The sequence below is a fragment of the Pipistrellus kuhlii genome, unplaced genomic scaffold (assembly GCF_014108245.1).
Source record: "Pipistrellus kuhlii isolate mPipKuh1 unplaced genomic scaffold, mPipKuh1.p scaffold_m20_p_3, whole genome shotgun sequence".
In the NCBI taxonomy this organism is placed as follows: domain Eukaryota; kingdom Metazoa; phylum Chordata; class Mammalia; order Chiroptera; family Vespertilionidae; genus Pipistrellus; species Pipistrellus kuhlii.
Genome location: NW_023425529.1, coordinates 185,335,475 through 185,359,444, shown reverse-complemented (window position 1 = coordinate 185,359,444; position 23,970 = coordinate 185,335,475). Strand labels below are relative to the sequence as shown.

Here is a 23,970-nt window from a genome sequence, read left to right as displayed (position 1 = left end):
ATCAGGTGATCAGTGCCTGACAGCCTGGGGAAGGGACTGAGAGGTCAGCTGTTCCCGTCCACTCGCTGGCCCTGGCCCCAGCCCCCTCCCACAGTGGGTGGCCATCAGGCCATCAGAGTCTGCTGGCTGGGAGAAACGGACCAAGAGGCGGTCAGTGTGCCTTATAGGGGCTGCTCCAGCCGTCTTTCTGGTCATTCTGTTGTTAGGGTGAATTTGCATATTACCCTTTTATTATATAGAAGAAAATTGTATTTTAAAATACTGTCCTGTCTCTTTATAGATGGAGACTAAAAGCATCACTGTAATTTGCATTAGTATGGATAAAATACAGGAAAGTGGCAGTTTATACCTATTTTACGTTGGACTGTTAAAAGGGGTATTAAACATCCAAACTCTAAATTTGTGAGAAGGCAGAAAGCAGAATTGTCCCAGCGCATAATCCTGCGTATGCCCCTATAACCCGCTCTTGGAAAGGAAGGTTCCCAACATGGGGAGGCACTCCTTTGCTTTTGGGCCACCACATAGCTTCATTTCCTCTGTGCCACTGTCCTGCCTCTCTCCTAGCTGCACCCCGAGTTCATTCTCTGACAATTGGCCATTTCCTGTAGGCTTTCTGGTGGCTTCCTTCTAAAGCAGTGGTTCTCACCTTCCCAATGTCTCCACCTTTAACACAGCTCCTCATGTGGGGGTGATCCCCAACGATTAAATTATTTTTGTTGCTGTAATTTTTCTACTGTTATGAATCGTAATGTAGATATCTGTGTTTTCTGATGGTCTTAGGCTCTAAGTAGGGGCTAGAACTGCTAGCAAGGTCACCTAAGACCATGGGAAAACACAGATCTTTACATTAAGATTCATAACAGGAGCAAAATTACAGCTATGAAGTAGCAACGAAGATAATGTTATGGTTGGGGTCACCACCACATGGGGAGCTGTAGTAAAGGGTCGTGGCATAAGGAAGGTTGAGAACCACTGCTCTAGAGCCTCCTATTGCTGCACACTTTCAGCTCAGGCAATGTCATCCTCAATCCTGCCACCACATGGATGTCCATGATTTTTAAACTCACACAGCTCCAACCTGTATTTGTGCCAGAAAAGTGAGTGCCTCCTTGATGTTGCTATTGGGTGTCACCATTGCTCTCATGCACTTCCTTCAAAAACATGATCCCTTGTTTTAAAAAGATGAATTAAATATTCATCCTGTTCTAAAAGACAAAAAGCAGGTTTCATCACCAATGTTTCCTTTTATCCTGCTCTGCCATTACCAGAAAATCATGGAATCCAATTGTTGCCAGCAAAGGTGTCCCTGAAGCCAGGATTGGATGCAAGGGTATTTTATTTGGGAAAAGATCCCAGGAATCTATGAGAGAGGTACAGAGAGGAAAGAAAAGCCCACAACACAGATGATATTAACAGGGAGGGTTTGGGTACCAACAACTGGGGCTCAGTTCCTCTGAAGTACCTCTGATAGACTGCGTGCTACAGGCCTGCACACTCTCTCCTCCCTGAGGATGAAGGATCTGGTAGTTACCCACCAGCCTCCTTTAGTCTGTCCTGGGTGAGGATTGCTCCCTGGCCTGCTGCCTGCTTCACAAGGGGACCAAGCAATGCATGGCAAGAGCACATTCTGAATAACAGAGACCAGTGCCCTCTGCATGTCTGGAACCAGGCACAGGTGACCACCACGTTGGCTGAACGGATTCAGGCAGGCACCTACAGCATCAGCTGAACTATCAGTCACATGGTGAATTCTCTCCACATCCATGTCTCCAGCCTGCACCACGCTTTTATTCCTTAGGTGAGCACTCACTTATCTCTCATACATATTGCAACCAGAGCGATCTTTCTCAAACACGGGTGGGACTGGATCACTCCCCTTCTGTTTAAAACCCGTAGTGGCCTCGCCTTGCTCCTAGAACAAAGAGCAAGATTACGCTGCTGGCAGGCAATAGAAAGCTACTCCAACGTGGTTCCTTCCACTCCAGGCTCACCATGCTACACCGCTCCCCATGATTCTGATGTACTAGTCACACTGGCTGTTAAAAGAATGCCCTACATATACTAGACACATCACATGCCAGACTCTTAAGTATAACAGAGAATATTTTTTTATGTTCTTACCATCAATTTCCTTTCGCACTGCATACCCTGGTGACTTGATGATGTTTTCACCAAGATTACGATACAGCATATCAAACTACCTTCTCCAGATTCGGGGTGTTCCTGATTTTCTGAATGATAATAGTGTTTAAGACAGTGAGATCATAGAGTGTAGTGACCAGGCACCACCGTTTGCTCTTTGCATGCCACCTAACTCCCTTTTCTTGGGGGTTCTTCTCTTACCCAGATGTTATCAGACCATATAGACAGATGCTGATAAACATTAGCTATGATCATGATCATCATCATCATCCTCTTCATAATTTCTGTATCCCAGACATCTCTCCCTTTCCAACTTAATACTATGTATTAATATGGTATTAAATTCAGAATTATATTTTATGTAATTCAAAGTATTATTTCCCTTTACAGTCATAAATTTATACATTCCTCAAATATTTTCTCATTTTTATTTTCAGTAATCATTTTTATTAATAAAAATTAAAAAAAAATAATAAAATCAAGTGATTCGCTGAGAGATGCTATTTCCTTCAGTGTATTTCCTTCATTGTACACTCAAACTGTGAAATTACAATTACTTGTGTGAGTATTGATTTGATTTGGTGTGTTTGATAATTGCTTCTACTATCAACCAACTTAAGAATTTGGATATGTTATTTGCCTCTCTAATCCTTCGAGTCCATCTGGAAATTGAAAATAACTGTGCATACTTCACAGAGTTCAGTCAGTTAAGCTTATGTAAATTGCTTAGCAGAGTGCTTGGCATATAGACAGATGCTGATAAACTATGCTGGCATATAGACAGATGCAGATAAACTATGATGATGATGATGATGCTGATCATCATCATCATCATCTTCTTCATCATTTCTATATCCAAGGCATCTCTCCCTTTCCAGCTCAAACAGCAGTTATTTCATCCATTCTCCATCAAATATTTTCAGCCACTGAGAGCAAATTTTTTTTAAATTATTCCTTTTATGGAAAAAACAAATCCTAGATATAAAAGTATTATAAATTTCCAAAATAATTTATGATTTACAGACTTCAAAATTAAAAGCATTGCTGATCATATCCTGCCTGGCGTGGTATCACCGGCTGAAGCCGTGCTGAGTAAAACAAAAGATAAACGATGGGTTCCACCGCCCCCTGCTAACAAGCATGTCTCCGAGCTCAGAAATGTCTCAATTGCTCAAACAGAAATTGCACGGAAATGTATGAATCTAATTAAGGCTTGAAAGCAAGCTGAAAATTGACATTATGTCAAAAAACATCTTGTACGGGATTCAGCTTAAAGTTATTTATCCAATAAGGAAGTACCCACTGGTGTATTACAAAGAATGGTATTTGTGTCTTTTTGTTTTACTTTTTTTTTTTTTTTTTTTTTAACAAAATATATGAACCTTGTACTAATTTCCTTTTTTTCTTTTCTTTCCCTGCAGCATGTCAAGCCTCCGTTAAACTCAAATAAGCCTAAATCCAGTGCGGATTACAGAGGAATTTGCTTTTTATCCCATGTTAGAAAGTCAAAGGCATTTTCCTGGACAGCACTGCATCAGCAGACCCACCCTGCTCCTTTCGTTGTCAGAGAAACTGATTTGTGTTTCAGTCTCTAACGCAGAGTTTGCAAGCCAGAATAATCTGGAAGAAAATTAATTAGTGCAAATGACATAGGAAGCAACACTGAGGCTGACCAGGACTCTCTTGTGCCATTTATATTCCATTTTCATTGGTGGATTTTCCTCCATGACTATTCTGAGTTACTACATTTTCTTACTGTTTTTCCTCTTCGTTTATTTACACCATTGTGTAGAGAGAATTCATTGTTCATTTGTGTTAACATTGAATAAACGTTTGTGTAAAGACATATGTGTGTTCTTGAAGAAAAATGTATTAATATGGTATTACTGTAAATTCAGAATTATATTTTATGTAATTCAAAGCATCATTTCCCTAAACAATCATAAATTTATACATTCCTCAAATATTTTCTCATTTTTATTTTTAGTGATAATTTTTTATTAATAAAAAATTTAAAAATATTAATAAAATCAAGTGACTCACTGAGAGATGATAATTTATATGTTTATGGTTACTACATTCATGTGAACAATGCAACTGTTTGGTTGGTTTTTAAAAATATATGTTTGTTGATTTCAGAGAAGAAGGGAGAGGGACAGAGACAGAAATATCAAAGATGAGAGAGAATCATTGATCAGCTGCTTCCTGCAAACACCCCACTGGGGATGGAGCCTATAACCAGAGCCCACAATCAGGGCATGTGTCCTGACCTGGAATTGAACCGTGACCTCCTGGTTCGCAGATTGATGCTCAATCTCTGAGCCAAGCTGGCTGGGTGCAATTGTTTTTATCTTCATGAAAGTGAAAAGAAATCTACCAGTGAGGCTGTTACTATTTGTCATTTTGCACAATTTTTAAATGATGACAATAATACTTATTAAAAAAATAAATATAAATAAAAATAAAATTCGGAAGGATTATGTACCCAGATTGCTTTACAATTAGCTTTGAAGCTCCCATTTCACTTTGAAGAAGGTTAAACTAGAAATCATGTTAACTGTATTTTGGCTGTGGTTTGTATAAGAATAACAATAAATAAATAAATAAATAAATAAATAAAATTGAGGAACGCTTTTAGTTGGAACTACATATTTAACATGTAATGACTGCTCTTCTGAAGAGCCTAGTAATTTCACACTGACTAGCATTATGCAGTTGTTTTTATCATATATGAAGATCATCCTAAGTTTCTTTCAGGTAATAATTTCTTCTCAACTTTTTCAATATTTGTGCTTCTCAATTAAACCTCAGTTCTAGATGGTATACTTCCAGAAGCTTCTGCTTTAGAATTTTGTAGTTGTTCAGGTTATTTATGAATTTCCTTTAGAGAAGAGCTATGAACCACTCTTGGATGATCAAGTCAAAGCCCTCATAAAATGATGCAATTGTCATAACGCACCAATTTGTAGAAGGGTCTCCCACTATATTCCCCCAGGAGATTTCCTTTACTTTAAAGTATTTAATTCTCACATGCCATGGACAGTTTTAACCATGCCTTTAATTCCTAGATAATTACCATCAATATTTATGTAGTTGAACTTTTATCCTATTACGTGTTTTATAACTGCTCCCTCTGATCATCTCCCAAAAGTTTACTCTTCAGGCTCATGTAGTGTTTCAATGTCATATTATTTTTCAAAGCACAGCATTTATGATGTGATAGTCAACTCTGGCTTTAGCACAGGCTAATGAGTAATGACAACCCATTAATATACTTTATAAAAATTCCACTTTTGCATTTTAAGGCTTCTAATTATATAGTTGTCAATATTCTATTCATTAATTCTTACTTGTGTATGGTGATGTTTATTTTGATACTTGTATTTTATATTACATATTTATATTTTATATTGTACTAGAGGCCCAGTGCATAAATTTGTGCACCAGTGGGGGCCCTCAGCCTGGCCTGTAGGATGGGGCTGAATCTGGCTCTCCAACTTCCCCCGAGGAGTCCAAGATTGCAAGAGGGTGCAGGCCAGGCAAGGAACCCCACCAGTGCACTATCAGGGCCAGAGAGGGATATGGGAGGGCTCCAGAGCATGTCCAGCATTTCTCATTCAGTCCCAATTGGCTGTTGGAGCATCTGATGGTCAGTGCATGTCATAGCAACTGGTTGATCAGGTGACCACCTGCCCCCTGGTGGTCAGTGCACGTCATAGCAAGCAATTGCGCAGTCATAACATATCATTAGCATATTACCCTTTGATTGGAACCACCCACTGGATGACTGGATACTTACCGTGTTTCCCCAAAAATAAGACCTAGTGCATGGAAAGATAAGACATCCCCTGTAATTAAGACCTAGTGCAACTTTGGAATAAAAAATTAACATAAGACATTGTCTTATTTTTGGGGAAACAAGGTAGCATATTAGGCTTTTATTATATTAGGCTTTTATTATATAGGCTGGATGCATGAAAATTCGTGCAATAGGCCTTCCTCCCCTCCAACCCCCCTCCCTCTGCCGGAACTAGCTTTTCTCCAGCACTCAGGACTTGGGCTTCCATCCTCCGGTCACCAGCAAGCACCCGGGGCCCGGGCTGGCTTCTCCCTGGCCCCAGCTTTGTCAGGAAGAATGTCCAGAATAACATCCGGAAGATATCTGGTCTAATTAGCATACTACCCTTTTATTATTATAGATTATTGTAGATTATATTACTACCTTTATATCTCTTTACTTTTTATCTTAAAAATAATTAGATAGTTCTAGCTGGTTTAGCTCAGAGCGTCAACCTGCAGACTGAAGGGTCCTGGGTTCAATTCCTGGTCAAGGGCAAATGCCCAGGTTGTGGGCTTAATCCCCAGTAGGGGGTGTGCAGGAGGCAGTTGAAGAATCTCTCTCATCATTGATGGTTCTATCTCTCCCTCCCTCTCTCTTCCTCTCTGAATTCAATGAAAATATATTTAAAAAAATAAAAAATAATAATTAGCTAAAGATACTAAATTATTTGTTAGGTAGCCACATTTTAAAATAGTCATTAAATTATAAACAAATCGTATGCTTTCCAGCAATGCCAGGTAATATTTTAGAGTTGTATTTTTATTAAAGTTTCATTTCCACCATTTTCATATTAAATTACTCAAGTATGATCTTTATTTTATATAGCCAGGAACATCATTAATAGTTTTTACATTTGCTGTTAATGTTCCACTCACTATTCTATAATTATTTAAAATTATTTTCTCATAAAAGGATGAGTACATATTCAATAGTTACAGATTCTAATTTCCTTTCAGAATGTTTCATACGGTATGTTGTCTGTTCTATTGGGGCATATTACTCCTTGGCTTGCACAACTGTCACACCACGTGAGTGCTTCCAAGGTGATAAGCACATATGAAGTGCAATTTGATTCATCCACAACTTTTAAAGTGACATGGAGTTGAAATATATTTATCCTAAGTGGTGACATCTTGCATATTAGAACCATAAAAGCAAGCCTACATACATTAAACATTTCAACAACACATAGAGTAATTACGGATGGCAGCAATAAAATGACACAGGGAATGAAGGAAGCATAACTCCTCCTCAAAGGTCTTACAATCTACAAGGGAGTATTTATGATCTACATTTACAGCTTAAATTTTTGGAGTGTAAAAATAAACTATTCATAATTTCCATTTATGGATATTACTAAAAGTGATAGATGACTTACAGATTTAAAAATCTACTTGAAAGTCATACCCTGTTATGTATTCAGTTATCACTGGAGAACAACGTTTGGTAATAGATGTTTTATTTCTTAGCTAAATATATTTATTTAAATATATATGACGTGTGTGCATGTGCATGCACATGTGTTATACTTATCTTTTATTTTGTTGGGCACAGGTTAACATTTGTCTTGCAATGAAACTGATAATGTATGGTGATTTTTCTTCAGTGCCTAGGGAAGCCTGTATATCCACTAAAAGTTTAGGAAATGAAAAATTTACAAAAGAACTTATATGCATATATGCATAACTCATGGGCATGGACAAAAACAGTGTGGTGAAGGCCTGGGGTCAGGAGTGGGTGCAGGTTAGAAGGGGCCAATGAGAGGAAAAGAGGACATGTGTAATACTTTCAACAATAAAGATAAATGAAAAAATACATTTTAAAAAGAGATTCTTAATAAGTGATTACATCTTTGAAATGTTGGCACTTCTGATTCCCATTTAACCCAAGTCACAAACAAAAATACCTACATCAAGTAAGTTGCAAAGCAAACTTGTCTATATTACTAGGTGAGCCCATTATTTCCACATAGTGAGAAATTTTATTTTAGAATACATGGCAGGCTAGTTTCCAAAATGAATCATACCCTTGCAAAACCTACTCTCCTTGAGTGGGACTATGATAGGATATCACCCCCATGTTTAGATTCCTTCCCCTGGCAAATGGTATCCTACAGGTATCACTGAGGTCCCTCATCAGTTGACTCTGAATTAACCAAAAGAGAGGTGACCTTGGATGGGACTGACCTATTCAGGTGAGTCTTTGAAAGAAACTCAAAGGTGTAGACTGGTTCAAAGCAAAAGAGGTTTTCCTCCTAGCCTCTAAGAAAAAAGCCAGTATGTTGTATCCCATTGTGGAGAAGTGCAGGGCCCGGTTGCAATGTCTGTAAGGAGGATTCTCCGAAAGGTCGGGGCCGAGGGGGACCCTTGCTGAAGGCAGCAGCCCCTGCTTTGACTTTTCCAAAAAAGTCTGATCCCTTGGGTGTTTACTCAGACACGCCATTGCTTAAAGGACAGGATAGAAGCATGTGCTTTCTCAAGGATGCTTACCTGCTGAGAGTATCTGATAGTTAATTTTAGTTCAAGCTGTTATTCCAATAAAGACCGAAGGAGGCAGGCGAATGAGGCCACTTGGTGGCAAAAGCGGGTAGTCCCTTAGCCTCACAGAAACATGCCAGAGTAATCATTCATCTGCCATTCAGGGTCTGCAGGTCAGTCCTGGCACTCCATGTGTGGAGGGTGCTGGGTGGCATGGACCCCAGGTTGACCTTTAGGGGCTGAGAGCAGACTGTGGTCTACAGCCTCATTTCCCTAACTACAAGGAGCTGGATTCTGAGCACAACCAGTATACTTGGAAGAGGTCTCTGAACCCTGACTGGCATCCTGATTTTAGCCTAGAGAGATCATGAGCAAAGGATCCAGCAAAACTGTATCCGATACTCCTGACCCACAGAAATTGTACCTAATAATTGTGTGTTGCTTCCAGCAGCAAAATTCACAATCATGCAGCAATAGAAAACAAATACAGACTATGAAAAGAGAGAGAGAGAAAAAGAGAGAGAGAGAGAGAGAGAGAGAGAAAGAGAGAGAGAGAGAGAGAGAGAGAGAGAGAGAGAGAGAGAGAGAGAGAGAGAGAGGGAGAGAGAGAGGGAGAGATATTTAGGGATAGATCAAAAGATTTGTAAAATATAAGCTTATTTTAAGGAAAATAAAACAGAAAAAGTTGAAGCATAGGGTTTCCTGCAGTTTGTACTGAGGTTTTAAAGCCAGAAATCCCACCTCAGCCTTTGTCCACTAACCTAATAAATCATGTTTTTAAGTGAAATATTAATCTTCTTACATTGCTTTATCATCTATTTAGGCCAGAACCACCTTTGTTATTTATTATTTATATGTTTAATTTATGTACATGACCCATACAGAAGAATGATTTAAACTTGGAACGCTGTCCATGACATAAGTTGATTTTAATTTACTTTTGTTATATGATCATAAAAACAATTAAGTTCTAATACATAATCATATCTAGATCTTGGTCAAAATGTGATATATAAAACAGGCTAAAACTTTGAACACGTACTAGTCCTAAGATCTTGACTTTTATAAGTAGTACTGAAATATAGCTGATCATACTATGGACCTTGAATAGTTGGAGGAAAATGTTTAAGATCTTATAGCACCTCCTGTGATATAGACTGAGCTCATTAAGAATTGAGTTTAAGCCGGGACCGGTTTGGCTCAGTGGATAGAGCGTCGGCCTGTGGACTGAAGGGTCCCGGGTTTGATTCCGGGCAGGGGCATGTACCTTGGTTGTGGGCACATCCACAGTGGGGGCTGTGCAAGAGGCAGCTGATAGATGATTCTCTCTCATTGATGTTTCTAACTCTCTATCCCTCTCTCTTCCTCTCTCTAAAAAATCAATAAAATATATATTTAAAAAAAAAAAAAAGAATTGAGTTTAAGCACTTAGAGTTTCCTCGTTTATATGTCAAGTGAATGCTCACCTTATAAAACCAGGAAGTAACCTGGTCAGTTTTCTGTGTCAACTTGCTGGGCTATAGTCCCCAACTGTTCAACTGAAAACTCTTCTAGGTGTTGCTGTGAAGATATTTTGTAGATGTGACTACGGTCAATAATGAGCTGATTTTAAGTAAAGGAGGATATCCTGGATCATCTGGGTAGGCCTGATCCAATCAGGTAAAAGTCTTAAGGGCAGAATTGTGATTTTTCTGGAAAAGAATCCACTATGGGCTAAAGCTTCAGTTCATGCCTGTGAGTTCCAGACTTGCCTTCTGATGGCCTGCCCTACAAATGTTAGCATTGTTTCACCAACTCAGTTAGTAAGCCTATTTCTGGCAATAGATCCCAGAATGTATACACTCTACAGCCTCTGTTTGGCTGGTGGAACCTCACTAATAGATAACCTTTCTGCTTTGCACAGACAGTGGCTAAGGAAACTCTCATGGATGTGAACTCATTAGATGGATATTTTTATTTGTTTTAAAACCACCAAAGGCATGCTAATGAAGCAAATAAATAACAGTCTGAGCAGGCAAACAGGTCTACCATGTTGCTACTGAAAATCAGCAGCCCCAGTGATTCCTTCTTAGTTTTATAAATAAAAATTAAGATGCTATCAATATTTCTCCATAATAATTAGTGTTCAAAATAAATAGTGCTTAATAAATGTTCTATGTGTGTATGATTACTGCTGAATTTGTTTTCGCTTTGAATTATGCATATGCATGATATTATGAGATATTAAAAAAAAGCTAAGAGAAATGAGAGCTTCTGAGACAGAATATACTCTTTTATAAGGGCAAGCTTTAAATGGCATTGAGGTCATATCACCAGGGATCCAGTCATTTCTCTCAGCTCTTCAACAGCAAGGATTATGGGCTGACAGCTCATTATTGAAGTACTGAAACAGGAATAATTTTTTCTACTCTGATGGCAGGAGATACTGAAAGCCATACAATTATGGGGTCATATCTCTAAAGAATAAAGTAAAAATGTTACAAAAGAATAATAATGGGAAATGTTAATAAAAGCTATAACTATATATCTTACATATTAAATGAAAAAAATATATGTATATATTTATTTATTTCTGTATTAAAAAGAGCTATGACCCAGCTCTCATGGTTCAGTGGTTGAGAATAGATCTATGAACTAGGAGGTCACTGTTTGATTCCCTGTCAGGGCACAAGCCTGTATTGTGGGCTAGATCCCCAGTAGGGGGCATGCAGGAGGCAGCTGATCAGTGATTTTTCTCTGAGCATTGATGTTTCTAACTCTCTCTCCCTCTTTCTTTTTCTCTGAAATAAAAATGGGTAAAATACTGAGTTCATTCTTGTATTACTATTTATTAATGATCATATTATTTTCCATACCAAGAACTGTAAACCTACGTTTACCACAACCTGTACAAATTCTTTTGATTTTTTTTCTTGTATAATATGGCATGAAGACAGAGATGAAGAATAACCCAAAGTTCAAAGAAGATAATAAATTTGCATACCACATAGGAAGTGTGAGAGAATAAAGTGAAAATATTGTGCTTACTATGCATAATATTTATAAAAGATATATTGCCTCCAAAGACTATATGATACTATTCATATTTAAAACATGAAAAATGTAAAAAATAGTTTTATAATGATTTTAGATCTGTTGCTAGAATGAAGCAGTATTCTCATTTAACAAGTTTACAAATAGACTGTAAGAATCACTGTCCACATTCTTTTTTCAAAAATATATTTTATTGATATTTTACAGAGAGAAAGGGAGAGAGATAGAGAGCTAGAAACGTCGATGAGAGAGAACCATCGACCAGCTGCCTCTTGTACACCCCCTACCAGGGATGTGCCCGCAATCAATGTACATGCTCTTGCCCAGAATCAAACCTGGGAGCTTTCAGTCCGCAGACCGATGCTCTACCACTGAGCCAAACCAACTTCGGCACTGTCCACATTCTTAAAGAAAACAGAGCAGAAATGGAGCAGAACAGGTGTACGGAGCCAAATGTTTGCATTCTTTCCAAATTCCTATGTTAAAGCCTTGATCCCCAATGTGAAGTTATTAACATGAGGGGCCTTTGGGAGGTGGTTAGGCTCAGATGAGCCATGTGGGTGGGGCTCCTCATGATGAAATTTGTGCCGTTTCATACAGAGACCAGAGAGCTTGCTCCCTCTTTCTCTGCCATGTAAGAACCCAGCAAGGAAAGCCTCACCAGACCCTGAATCCATGGCAACGTAATCTTAGACCCCTCAGCATCCAGAACTGTGAGAAATAAATATTGACTGCCTAAGCTAAACAAGAAGTGGCTTTCTGTTACAGCAATCCCAACTTACTAAGTCAATAGGTGTTGTAAATGCCTAAGCAAGTGAAAGGTGTTTACTTGTTGTGGGGAAAATTAGCCTGTAAGATAGAACTAATTATCCTATTTCATCCAAGCTACAGCATTACCATAAGTGTGGTAAACTCCCATTGGTTTGAGAATCAAGAATTAATATTTAGCTGAAACCGGTTTGACTAAGTGGATAGAGCATTGGCCTGAGGACTGAAAGGTCCCAGGTTCGATTCTGGTCAAGGGCATGTACCTGGCTTGCGAGCACATCCCCAGTAGGAGGCATGCAAGAGGCAGCTGATCAATGACTCTCTCTTATCAGTGTTTCTAACTCTGTATCTCTCTCCATTCCTCTCTGTGAAAAATCAATAAAATATATTTTTTAAAATGAATAAATATTTAACAATAAAGATACATTTCAAAAGATGATAGTCTCGGGGGGTGGGGGTGGGGCATATCTAGGGAGGGATTGGGATGGAAATGGGGGAATAAGAACAATTATGTGAGACCATAATCAATTAAAAAAATAAATTAATTTAAAAAATGAACAGAGAAGCCACATATCAGAAACAAATATTTGCAATACCTATTTTTTACAAAAACTTGTAACCAGAATATATAGAATTTCCAAACTCAATAATAATGTAATAATAACTTTTAAATATATACTTGAGGAACACTTTATAATGGTAAACAAATCAATTCCTCAAGAAATTACAACAAACCTGAATGTGTAAATACACTGCATGAATCTGGATTAGAATGAAAACATATAAGTATCAGTCTTGGGCAACTGATGAAACTTTAATATGAACATGGATGAATTTTAACATTATGCTAAGTGAAAGAAGCCAGTCATAAATGACTACATATTATTCTATTTATATAAAACTAGAGGCCCAGGGCACAAAATTCATGCATTGGTTGGGTCCCTAGAGGTTGCTGGCTGCCAGCCGGGACCTCTCTCCCTTCCATTGGTCAGCCCCACCCCCTGATTGAACTCCCAGACAACTCTCAGTCAAGGTGTCAACTTGCATCCTATGCTTTTATTACATAGGATATGCAAATTGGGCAAATCTGTAAAGACAAAAAGCAGACTAATGTTTTCGTAGGGTTGAGGAAGATGGTTGGATAGAGGATAATAACTACAATGTTAAAAGAATTTTCTCCTCCAGGTGATAGAATCTTCAAAAATTGTGATGATGCTCACACATATCTGTGACTATTCTAGAACATTTGATGTGGTCCCTGAAAAGGGGTGAATAGTATGGTATGTAAATTTTATTCTCAGTAAAGATGTAATTTAAAAAAAGATGATAATCTCCATTTCATTAAATGAATTAAATTTTGAATTAAAATATGTTTAAGTATGAAAAGGTGGTATTGAAAAAATTGCAAGCTATTGATTTAATCTATATTTTAACAAAAAATAAAGTAATAAAACTAACAGGGAACAGAGAGACACTCACTGACCATGTGTGTTTATTTGAGTTCATTTGACCATCATTTGCAGATCTATCATAGAGAGTGAAGGGCAAAAACTACGGTTACTTGTTTCCTCATTGTTATTTTAACTTGGAACAAAAATAGCCCTTAAAATGTATTTTCTCACTGATAAACAGAAGTACAGAAACATTATATTTCTCTTAACTACATCTATAACTTACCTGTTATGTAGCAACGTTCTCTTATTAAAATAATGATAGCAGATGAATGCCAAGAAAATACAGATGATAGAACTAAAACAAGATATTTTTTGGCAAAGGATTTGTGTGAAAATGCATGTGATATATATATCACATGCATTTTCATGCAAATATATATATGCGTGTGTGTGTGTGTGTGTGTGTGTGTGTGTGTGTGTGTGGTGTGTGGCGTGTGTGTGTGTGTGCTTATACATGCATATATTTAAGAATGTTTTAAAAACTGCAAGTGCTAGTTTTCATAATTTTATTTCCCCCCAAATATCTTAGGTGTTCTTTTCTATGTATATAACTTCATTTAAGACTTGATTTGAAAGTTTACCTGAAATTAAATAATTTATTCAAGCATCACAGTAAAGTCTGAATTCTAGTGGGAATGTAAAATGGTTTAGCCTCTGTGGTTAACATAAGGTAGTTCCTCTCAAAATTAAACATAAAACTACCATATGACCCAGAAATTCCACTTGAAGGTGTATACCAAAGTTGAAAGCATAGGTTCAAAGGGATAGATGTATAATGTTTATAGCAGGATCATTCACATTAGCCCAAAGGAGAAAATAATTCAAATCCTCAATGTTGAATGAACAGATAAACCAAAAATCTATCTATACATAAAAGCCTAAGTGACCATTATGACCAGATATCCAGACGACCGGATGACCAGCGGTAGCTATGATGCGCATTGACCACCAGGGGGCAGATACGTGATGTGATGCAGGAGCTGCCCTCTAGTGGTCGTGTGCTCCCACAGCCAACCTCTTGTGGTTCCCCACCCCCCCCTCCAGGCCAGTCAACTCCCAGGCCCCATTGGCCCAATCGGGACTGGGTGAGGTGGGAGCCAATTGACCTCGATTACCAGCCAGGCTGAGGGACCCCACCCGTGCACCAGGCCTCTATTAATATTTAATACAATGGGATATTATTCAGACTTAAAATTAAATTTTGATATATGCTGCAACACCTATGAATTTTGAAAACCTAAAACTAAGTGAAATAAGCCCACATACAAAAAGACATATATTAGATAATCCAAATATGTAAGTTACTCAAAATAATGAAATTCAGAGAGACAGAAGGTAGAGCAGCAGTTATTAGTAATCTGGGATGGTTAGACTGAACAGTTATTTCTTAAAGACAATGCCTATAACAAATAGACAAAATGAACAAAAAGCACATACACATTAGCAGAAGTCACATGCAAATCTCTGTGACTTTAATTGTTGGATCAAGTCAGAGCTCATATTCCCTAATTAATAAGTAGTCTCTTCATGGGGGGGCCTAACTACAATATATTTTTTTTATTATAGGTAATAATCAAAGAAAGCATGCTTTCCTTTGATTTACTAGGATGTTGCTATATATTAATGAATTCTAGAATGCCGTGTGTAGCAGTTCTGTGTTGACGATCAAGGTATGGTTCATCATGTATAGTAGTATATATACCGGTATTATATTTATTCTTTGGCATTAAAATTTGTTTTCTTTTCTTTTTACTATTCAACTATACATTTTTGTTATGTGGCCTTTTCAGATACGCTTTCTTTTTTATTGGATGCATATTTTATATAAGTGTATGCATTTCTCTTTGGCCTACCTTCTACCTTCTTTCTCAATTCATTTCAAAATTGAACATGGAATAAGTTGTGCAGTGTTTTCCATTTATCCTTAGGCCCTCAAAGATAAATTTCACACAGGACTTAGAAAACACTTAAATATATTTTGAATTGATTATAATAAAGAGGCAGATTGGTTAGTAAAATACATTAAAATGGAGAGACTAGTTTTTTTCAGACATCTCTGCTTATATACTAAATAGTGTCACAAAAATTATGACAATTGCCCTTTTGACTAGTAATTTTTAGGTCCAAACACTTCACAATAACACACTTTTAAAGGAAAAAAAAGAGTCTGTCTGTCTACTTCCAAAGTTAATACTGTTTAATAATTATCACTATAAGACACCTACAACAATAATTCAAATACTTTTAACTTAAGCAGATTGAAATTGTAGACACAATCAAAACAGAGAAAAACCTAACACAGTCTGTTCTCTGGTTTCCTCAATTAAAAATTAAAAACACATAAGGAACCTGACCCTTTCTCATCCCTCAGTACCTGGGGTATGGCCTCGTGCCAGGAGAGGCAGTGATGTTTTGGACAGATCCATTAAAGCAATGGTCTGGCCAACCAAAATGGCCCTTTTAATGACCAATTCCTTGAAAACTAAATTACACGTATGGTCCATAAATCTGATGATCTGAAGGAGACATTCATTTCAAACTTAATCATTTGATAAGATTAGAAATGAAAAATTTATATGCATCTCAAAGATATTTCTATTTTATTATACATTTTAGAAATGGTCTCTGTTAACATATACTTGCAGGGGAAATATTGAAAAGAGTTTTTGGAACAGTGATTTAAAGCTTAGTAAGTATAGTTAAACCTTGGTATATTTTAGAATTTTCCCTAAACTAATGCTTTTCCAACATAGAAAGAGTCATTAATTGTATTTCTTCTAGAAAAATGCATTATTTATACTCCCTTTGAGAAGTTCAATTCTAATCATCTCTACCTAACTATATTTCATCAGATTTCTCACATACATCAATTAGTGAAATTGTGAAATATGTGAAATAATTAGTAACTTGTAATTAGAATCTCTAGAATCTTTGGTTTAAAAATAATCACACAATAGCAATAATAATCACAAGAGTTATAATAAGCATAATAGAAATTTAGATGTTAAACATAAAGCTTTCAAAATGCAATATACAATTCACATAAATTTATGTTATTATGTGCTCAAATTCTAAAATTTAATCCTAATCATAAATCCTAGTTATAACCCTAATTTAAGCTGTGGAGAAAGGTCTTAAATTACACAGTGGGCTAATGTAGAAATTTTTAATTACTTAACTTGTTATAAGTTAAATCAACCTATATCTATCATACATTTTAAATTACTTTATGTTATTAAAACAATGACATTAAAATTTAATGGGAGAACTCAGAAGGATGGGGATGAAAAGAGATTCACCGAAGAATTTATATGCATACTTGCATTGCCTAAGGACACAAACAATAGGGAGGTGAAGGCATGGGTAGGGCAGGAACCAGGTAGAGGTCACAAATGGGGCAGGGGCGGGGGGAGGGAGAGGGAAGAGAGGGACATCTGTAATAGTCTCAACAATAAAGAAAGAAATACAAATACAGGGAGAAATAGAGCTAGGTAGAGAGGAGCACACACCTGTAACATGGGAGCAGAAAAGAGCAGTTAAAGTTCTTTAGAAGGAGAATAAATTACTAGAAAGTTACCAAAATATACACCAAGGTCATCTCCTTCCAACAGGACACATTTAAAATAATGCAAGCCTTTCAGTCCATAGTAGAGTCAATTGGAAGACATTCCATGGCCAGTGACAAAGAGTTCCCTAATTAATAAGTTGCCTCTTCATGAGGGGCCTAACTACAAGGTTTTTTATTATAGGTGAGAATTAAAGAAAACATGCTTTAAGCTAAATATATATATATATAATACTGTTTAGTATAACTGGCATTTGATAAGAGAGCTGATTCTAAGTGTTTATTCTCCACACACAAACTTAACTGTGTGAGGTGACAGATAAGTTAGAACAATTTGATTGTGGGAATCATTTTACAATCTATCTAGCTATCAAAATACCACCTGTACACTTTAAACTTATACATTTTTTTAAAATTTATCAATTATACCTCAACAAAGCCAGCAAAAATATCCATAGGATCAGGCTACTGTCCTGTTCAAAACTCCCTAGCAGCCTCTCACAACGTTCTGAGAAAATGCCCAAATCCTGACAATGAACTAAAAAGCCTGGCAAGATGCAGTGACCCTGTGACTTATCGCACTTTATGCCTATTTCCCCTCCCTCCGTCTCCTTCTCTTACAACAAATATCGCCCACTCTTCCATTTCAGAAAAAGTTAAGATGTTCACAACGTCAGAAGATCTGAAGGAACTCACCTTTAATGAGCAAGAACTGAGACACAGGCCCCTAACTTAATCCAAAATCCAAGTAAACATTTAAATTTATTTGGAATGTAGTTAAAAAGTTCTCTAATTATAAAAGATAAACAGGGTGGAAAATGACTTGCATCCTAATTTTCATCAAAAGTGCAGACAAGCACTTATTATAATCATACTCAGATTCCAACCTGCACATTTAGGTTATACATAGTACATGGCAAATTGGATAAACAGGTTTATTTATGTTTAAAATGAGCAAATACCACAACAGCCTGTGCCGAAGTTCCCCAGAAATAGTCCCAAGCCAGGAAAGATCTGCCTGGCTCCTCTCTGACGTGTAGGTGATGGAGAGGGGAGGAGTCGGGGGTCCTCACAGGTAGGTACCATCATGGTCAATTAATTTATGTGACAAAACATAGCGGCTAGATAGCACATTAGAAAAAGAGAAGTTAACAAGCCGTATACCACACTGATTGGAACGTACAACTATGTCCTTGTGCTCCAGAATTTCTATTAAGAAACAGAAATAGTCCAGCGGGCATGGCTCAACTTAGTAGTTGAGCATGAACCTATAAACCAAGAGGTCACAGGTCAATTCCAGGTCAGGGCACAAGCCCAGAATGCAGGCTCTATCTCTGAGACGTGGGGCATGCAGGAGGCAGCCAATGAATGATTCCTACTCATCACTGATATTTCTCTCTCTCTCTTCCTTTCCCCTACTTTCTGAAATCAATAAAAATATACTTAAAAATGGAAATATTACAACACAATTATAACACACCACCCTATTTGCTAACAAAGTTTTTTTAAAATGATTCAAAATCATTTAGTTTATCAAAGATACAGGAAAAGTGGTGTTCTATAGATAAGCTCACTTTCAAGGTATTCAAAGTTTTAGGTAAGATAAGATTTTGAGGGGAAGATATAAAGAATATGAAACCAAGAATGCAAGAATGGTGAGAACAAGGTTTGCCAGACAATTTCCAGCATACATCATTAACCAGGAATGAACACTATTTCATTTATTATACAAACAGACCTCCAACATGAGGGTAGATGTGAGATAACCCATGTTTTACTGTTTTGGGTATCACCACACACTTATAAAAGAATAATTTTCTTAAGCGCTATGGCTTTTCCACAAGCAGAGCCTAGAAGTGTAGGGCTAGGAGGAAAACATTTCAGCCACTTTTAAAAAAATACTTCATTGTACTCATGCTGAACTCTTTCCTTCTGTCTGTGGCAGAAGCAGAGCCCATTCTCCCCAGGAGTTCCGGACGGAGAGCACATCCTACGATGTGCTGCACAGTACCGCCCCTGGTGCCACCGCCCTGTCTTCAACAGGCTGCCCCATGGTGCCAGGCAGGCTGCCTGGGCACTGGGATGTGTGATAGGATCTGTGAAGGTCAGATGTCTGATCCAGAAGCCGTGCTGCATGCTCCAGTGTGCTTGCAGGTAAGTATGAAGCATGAGGATGGAGGCCTGGGAAATGTGTGCTGGGGGAGAAGGAAATGCCATATACAGAAGGAAAGGTAAGTCCCTGTGAGTAAGGTGCAGCAATCATCATGACTATCAAGGGCCTAATTTGAGCAGAATGCCTCACCTCCAGAGTCTATACCGAGCTGTCTGTTCAGCGCTGGTGGCAGCCAGTGCGGCCCCAGGGAGAGGGAGCTCTGTGGGGTGAGCCCATGGACAGTTTTAATTCGTCACGATGGCCTCCAATGGCGGGGTCACTGGCCAGGCATCGGGGCGAATGTCATGCTCAGGTTGCTCACATCATGAAAAGGTCTCCTCTGCGTTATGCTATGTTGGTGAGAATTCATTTGGGACCCAAGTATTTCAGAATTCTAGACCTCTTTTGAAGATTTCCTTAACAGAATTCCTCATCCAGCTTCTCTGTCACAAATGCTCTATCAGACAAAGGTGCCTGCAGTGCCCCTTCTAATCCTCTGAACAGCCGGTGGGTTGTGGGTTGCTATATAACAGGCCATTTCTTCTTCCAAGAAACTGGCTAGGGGACTACACTACTTGAAGTTCTAGCCAATGGGAGGAGGCCCAGGCATTACTGAGCGTTACGGACATGCCTGAGCTCAGCTGTGATGCTATAAGTGTGAACGTGTTGGCCTGCAGTGTCTACTTCTCTGTACAACAGACTCATTTAAAAACTACTTATACCTGTGCTAGCGATAAGGAACTGCTCAAAGGGGATAACAAGGTCCATACATAGGATGGGTGCTTTTAGGAAATGCTTCAGTCTAGTTCCCAGGGATAAGGATTCCCTTGTGGATTAAACTCCACATAGGCATGTGGACATAGGCATGTGAGGTGACACAGGTCTGGTGTCCAAAGATGAGGGTTTCAGTCTATCACAGAGGTGAATCAGAAGAACAGCCATTTGATACACCATTTGTTCTAAAACTTGTGCATTACTAAATTGGTGCTACCTGGAATAATACCCAAAGAACACTGGCTTATAGATGGCAGTGGATGCAAAAATTACTCTTAGAGATGGTGGGGTGCTTGTTTCAGAACAGTCCTCCTCACCAGCACAACTTAGAGATGAGAATGAAAACGAAATGCACTTGCTCGGAGGCCCTTGAAGAGCAAGCTTGGACCTGTGGGGGCAGGATGTTAATGAGATGAAACACCAAGCTCTCAGAGTTCAACAGTTGGTAAGACATTTATTGATTTGGAAGCCATTGGTAGGAGGACGGGACATTTAGGAGGTTCAAAGTGCTGGAGGTGAAAACAGGAAATTGGATTAAGGAGTCACTCCAGAGAAGGGAACATTGTAAGTACTCCAGGCTCTCCTTTGAAGATTCAAAGGCTCTGGCGGAAGAGTAAGGGCAAGCTATAAATAAATACGGCTCTTAAAGCAATGAAACCCCACTCCAAATAAGCTCAATATCTGATTGGATTAAGATAACTATCCCTTGGAAACTGTCAACCAGAAGCAAACGTTAATCCTCTCAAGTGGAAAATAATACAAAAAGAGCTTTAAGTTATTTAGACTTTTTTTCCTTATACAGACTCTGTCAATAAAAAAACAAAGGCATGCAAAATGATTATGGGGATACAGTAATTAAGTGGAAATTGAGAGAAAAGACAAGCAATGGAAGAAGATACACAGAAGTTTTAGATATTGAACTTCAAAATTAATTTGATTAATATTTGCAAGAAAATAAATAATTTGATGAATTTTAGGAGTAAACTGGGAATCAGCTAAAAAAAAATAAATAAAAGGCAATTCTAGGTCTACAATGGCCAAAATTAAGAAACAAATACTTGAGTTTAACAACAAATAAAGTAGAAGCACTAAAAGAAAAAAAAATAAATAAAATAAGGTAAGTATCAGGTGGGATAGTGAGAGGTCCTAAGACGTGCACTTAGAATCAGAAAGGAAAGGAGAGTGTGGATGGAACACACACAGTGTTTGAAATTTAAATATTGAGATTCTCCATCCACAGATTAAAACAATCAAACTGCATCAAAAATTCTCAGGAAATACAAAGACCCAAAATTAGTCAAGAAGATCTTGAAAAAAAGGAAAAAGGATGATAAGCGTCTTATAATATTTTTCATCTCCAACTTATATTAAAGTTACAGTAATAGCTCTAGCTATGTAACACATTATCTTTTTATATAGCAGCAATACATAAAATAACATAGTATTAAAAACTATATTGACAAGTGGAACAACAGAGACTATTCAAAAACAAGTCAATATGTAAGCTTGCCCTTGAATAGAATAGTATGGTCTCTCCAAGAAAAGGTCCAGAGCCCATTGAACATCCATATGGCAGCAAAAATATCATCGTCCTGAGCACACGGCACATCAAAACCCTTATCTCCTGACATTTCCAAACTGCAATCCCAAGTGGACTGTACATTCAAGAGTAGATTTAAAAAATAACAAGGATTGTGGAAGGTTACAAAAAGCTGGACTATATAAAAATGTTCTGTTAAACACGCAGACACATTATCCATTAAGAACCAGACTGGTTGTTTGCAGCAAGCGTACAAGAATCCCAGGCAGTTAGGAACACAGACCCTAGTCTCGGCAGGTCAAGTAAATCCTTTAAGATCAACACAATAAAAATAAAATCAAATACAGATGATTAAACTTTTAAGCACTTTTCTCAATAACAGATGGCTGATGCTTAATTAACAGAAAATTGGGATGATTAAAATGACCAAATTGAGCATGTCCTAATGCCAGCTAGTTCTGTGACTACCTTCTCGACTTAAGTTCTAAGAGAACAGAACAAGGCAAGCTAATTGATTTTCTAACTGTGTAATCTTGGTTACAATATTTTAGTACTACTTGCTTCCCTTTCCAAGAAAATGAAGGCAACATCTTCTTTTCAATGCTGATGTGAATACTTACTGAGAGAAATCTTTGCAAAGAGCCATGCTGGATCTTCAAGAAGAGATTTGTTTCCCTATTCCCTTTCCTTTTCTTTCAAACAGAAATGGCAGGCCTTGTAATACAAACTTTTTTTTTTTTTGACATGACTATGCATATTTATATTTTTTCCCTTCATTATAATTTCATGACAAAATAATTAATGAGCAACTTCCATACAAACATTGGGGGGATGCAATGATGAGCAAAACCAAACCTACAAAGGCCCGTTGTCATGGAGATTGCACATGGAAATACTCCACTAATATTTTGGCTTATACTTTTATCTTTATAATTGATATCATTTGAATTACATTTCCTCTCAATACAGCATCTTTATTCTCAGAAAAGCTACACATCATAAAACTAAAATCAGTGGGGTTTTGCCTAGTTTGAATTGTTAAGCCACTTGTGTATTGATATTATTCATTTTTATCAGTAGTATCATATACAGACCTAGAACTTACAAAGATTATAGGCCTAAATGTTAAATTTTGATCTCTAATTTAAGCAAAAAGTTATATTAAACAAAATAATGGAGTGAAATGTTCTGGGACATGATCTGAGGCAGATAGAAAGCTTAGGTAATGCTTCTGAGATTAATTGCATAGTGAACTCATTGACTTATTGTAATATATTATTTTCATGTCAAAACCCTTGATAAATTTAATTACCTAAAGATGTTTGATGCTGGTAAAAGTATTCCAAGGAAAATAAATAAAAAACCATAACAATATTCTATATTGTTTTCTCTGTAACACACTTCAAAAGGTAAAATAGAGTGTAACTAAGTATGACAGGCTTTCTATATACCTATGTTGTAGGTATATATACATTCTAGTGTCCAGATGCACGGATTTGTGCACATTGAAAGAGAATTAATTAGAAGAAATATTTTAATACCGCTATTTGTGTCTTGCTAATGAAAAGAAAATAGGATTCCACCAAATCTCCTATGTACTTATTCCAGGACTTCTGTGAGGATTAAATGAGATGAAACATGGGAAAACACTTCATAAACAATTAATTAAACTGTAAAATGTTTTTACCTGGCTATAAAGCAAGTCAGGCTACTGGGCTGAAGAAATGTCAATGATGCTAATTGCTAGGGAGAGGAAGCCAGGAGTTGCTATGTGACATCATCACCTGGCACCCACAGCCACCGTTTCTGGGCTGGGCTGGGCTGTGGCCACATTTTGCACCATGGGGTCTTGGCAGCATTGGCTGTGATTTGGTAGGGTGTCACTCTGGGATGGTGGCAGGGCCTGTGTCCCACTTGGGGGAAGTTGAGTATTGGTTTGTCAGCACCAGGTCCTCAGTGTTATTTATTTTTAAATGGCCAGTGCACATCATGATAGCTACTGTGTTGAGTGTCTGCCCCCTGGTGGGCAGTGTGCATCATAGCTACCGGTCAGACAAACGAACACTTCGTCTTTTATATATAGTACTGGAGACCTGGTGCACAAAACTTGTGCACTTAGGCGAGGCCTCCCTCAGCCCGGCCCAGGCCCTCTTATAGTCTGGGAGCCCTTGGGGATGTCTAACTGATGGCTTAGGCCCGTTTCCCAGCTGCCATGGAGGCAGGA

The 23,970-nt window shown here is 37.8% G+C and overlaps 1 long non-coding RNA gene across 1 annotated transcript; it reads right to left on the bottom strand.

Moving 5' to 3' along the window:
• Window positions 1-816: 816 nt before the first annotated feature.
• On the bottom strand, window positions 817-22,711 carry LOC118729339. The gene is made up of 4 exons (XR_004991203.2): window positions 22,699-22,711; window positions 22,114-22,117; window positions 13,232-13,239; window positions 817-987 (listed from the first exon to the last, which is right to left on the bottom strand). It is a non-coding gene; the product is annotated as an uncharacterized LOC118729339 (long non-coding RNA).
• Window positions 22,712-23,970: the final 1,259 nt, after the last annotated feature.